Source organism: Pteropus alecto, unplaced genomic scaffold, assembly GCF_000325575.1.
Source record: "Pteropus alecto unplaced genomic scaffold, ASM32557v1 scaffold78, whole genome shotgun sequence".
Taxonomy (NCBI): Eukaryota; Metazoa; Chordata; class Mammalia; order Chiroptera; family Pteropodidae; genus Pteropus; species Pteropus alecto.
This window is the reverse complement of record NW_006443124.1, coordinates 8,959,730-8,962,840: the sequence shown is the minus strand read 5'-3', so window position 1 is coordinate 8,962,840 and position 3,111 is coordinate 8,959,730.

Here is a 3,111-nt window from a genome sequence, read left to right as displayed (position 1 = left end):
GCAGGAGAGGCCTGTGGTTAGTGATGATTAATACAGCTCAGCCCCATTCCTACTGGAGCACAGACTTAAGCTCTGTCTCCAGGACGACCTGTATGGGTATGCTAGGGCTCCCTCTGTGAGAACTGGACAATGTCCCGCCCCAGAGAGGAGCCATTAGCATTTGGGGACCAGAACAGTCAGTCTTAGACACGCTTATTCCTTAAAAGTGATGCTCCTGATGCTTCCCTCTGACTCATACCTGGCTACTGAGCCTCAGAGCTATTCTGACTACCTGCAGCAAAGACCCACTCGTAAGTCCCATGGGTGCCTTGAACTCCTCTGGGTTTCTCAGCCCCATCAGTAGCAACATCATGCATCAAGCTACCGAGCAGGAGTCAACCTGGCCCCTACTTTTCTGCTCACCTCCACGGCACCCAGTCATTAACCAAGCTCTATTGAACCTACTTCCCTAATTTCTCAAGCCTCTTCCCTTCTCTTCACCCTCCCCACCTTGGTGCTTGGTTCTACTTCTTCTCACCTATTTCCCCAGCACCAGTCTCTCTCCATGGACATCAGAGATCTTTGCCTACTTTACTGATGGTTCCCCATCACCCTGAGCCAGCCACAAATGGCATCCTTCAACTAATTCTGCAGCACTGCTTCCTACCACCCCTGCCTGGGCTCAGATGCCTCAAGACGCCCTTGACTTCCTTATCTGTGATGCTATGCGCAGAATGTCTTTATACATGCTGTTTCTCCTGCCTGTAACACCCTCTGTCCTCCTGCCAACCTGCTGAATTGATGTTCACACGAGCCCTCTTCTTGAACCTGACCATGGACTGGAATTGCTCTCTGCTCTGTGATCCCATTGCACATATCCTGGCACATATCTGTGTGCCTACCTTCCCAGCTCTACTGCAAGCTACTTGGTGTCAGGCACTGCAGTTAACTCATCCTGGGCTCCCTGGGTCCCAGGAAAGATATCAAACATCATGGAACCTCAAGCGCTACTGCTGAATGAAGAAAATCTTCCTGTCTCATTCTGAGTCTGGCTCCTCTCTGATAAAGCAGCCCCAAGTCTTTGTTTCTCCCGAGGGGGGCTGTCCTGCAGAGATTTTGTTCCTCACCACTCCCCATGTTCTTTCTACACTTCTAACTATAGATCCTCAACCTGCAGCTACAGCTATGAAAATTCTGACTAAGCCATGCAGCCTCATGACATCCAATAATGTGAGATGATTTTAAAAACATCATTTGGGAAAATCACCTTGTAGTCTGCAGTACCCAGACAAGCCCATGAATGTGCAGGTCCATCCTGCTCTTTACAGGGCCATGGAGATATGGGCACCAGTGTGGGGACAGAGAGTGGCTGTGACAGAGTGGCTGCTGAGCACTGTGGTGAATAATTCAAATTCTAAAGTCAGACAGACTCGATTCAAGTCATAGATCTGCCACTTACTGCCGATGTGTCCTTGGGCCTATTTTCTCATCTGTCAAGTGAAGATGATGATAGAATGAATCTCAGAGAGTTGAATAAAAGCCTGTGTATGAGAATATTGAATAAAATCATATATATAAAGGCCTGACACTCACCCACTGAGTGCTCAGCAAAGTTAGCAAAAATGACAATGTACATAAGATGAAAAAAGGTCATCTTCCTGAAAAACTGGTATTGGACATTTGTACTGGTGAGGGTAGCACTAGCTGTTATAACAAATAAGCCCCTACAGCTTATTTCTCAGTCACAAAATGTCCAAAGTGGGCTTCCATGACTGTTCAGTGCTTCTCCACAGGATAGGTCATGGATCCAGACTTCTCTCATCCTTCCACGCCCAATTTCCAGGGTTACCAGGGAAAGAAAAAGGCCATGGAGGAGAACACATGGAATTTTTCCAGGGACAAGCCTGGAAGTGAGGCACACTACTTCTGACCTTGATCCATCAACTACAACTTGGTCACGTGGCCACACCTAATTGCAAGAGAGGTTGAGAAATGTCCTCTAGCTATTTGTTCGAAGAAAAGAAGAAAGAGGCAGCCCCTGTCACATGACAAACCAACTTGAAAGCTGACCTTAAAGCCAGAGTCGGAATGACCAGCCAAAGCCTGCTGGGGCCTGTTTGACTATTTCCTACACCTAGCCTCTTCTGAGAGATGAACAGTCCTCCATCACAGTAAAAGTGGCTTCTGATACACTCAGCTTCTCTTCAAAGCACAAACATTGCTCACAGGAGAAACAGCTATACTATCTTGTCAAACTTACAAAGCTGTGTCCTTCCTTCCTGTACTCATCAGCCAGAAGGACACCGCATTTAGTAAACCAGAAGCCTTCACCCCTGTAGAGGGCCCCACATGCTTTAAAACATTCATAGGCATTCAGGAAACTGTGGCACCTGTACATCACATTATGTTCATATACATTAGCTTGGCTGACTTTTTGACTGTTAGCAGGTCAGGAAATAAAGATTCTGTGGTTGACCCTAAAGGGATCTATGTGGTCTTTATCGCTGCAACTCCTGCAACTATAAATCAATCACGATAGACAGGAACTTTGTTTGCAGAAACCCAAAGCTTACCCAGAGACACACCGCTGGAGACGGGCCGTACAGAGAGATGAGCCAGGCTTGAGTGAGAAGCAAGTCTCTGAACGCAGGCCCCTCAACAAATGAAATATGACCAGGACAACATGATCTGTCCTCATAGCACACAGCACAGGACTAATTTGAAACCTGGCTGAATAAGATGGACCTGAAAACCACAAGTCCTCTACTATTAGGAGAGTCATAGAGGTGAGGAGGGCAAGGGGCCATCCTACATACCTACCTTACCACTCTACTCCTCCCCTACAGGGCACCATAACAGACTTCTCACTGCATTGTAAACAGCCTGCATTTCCACTTCCACTGTTTGGCACATGCCACTCACATTGTCTGAAACACTTTCTCCAGCCTTCTGTCTGGGACAGTCCTGCCTAGTGGTCCCAATACCTTGTCTCGTGATGCAGACCCATAATAGATTTGTTCAAAAAGTGAATGTGGTATTAATGGGATGCAGTCCTATTGACAATCATAACAGCATGGATTGCTAACCACATGATAAGCTCAAGATGCATATTTGAATTGGCTGTATTTATTA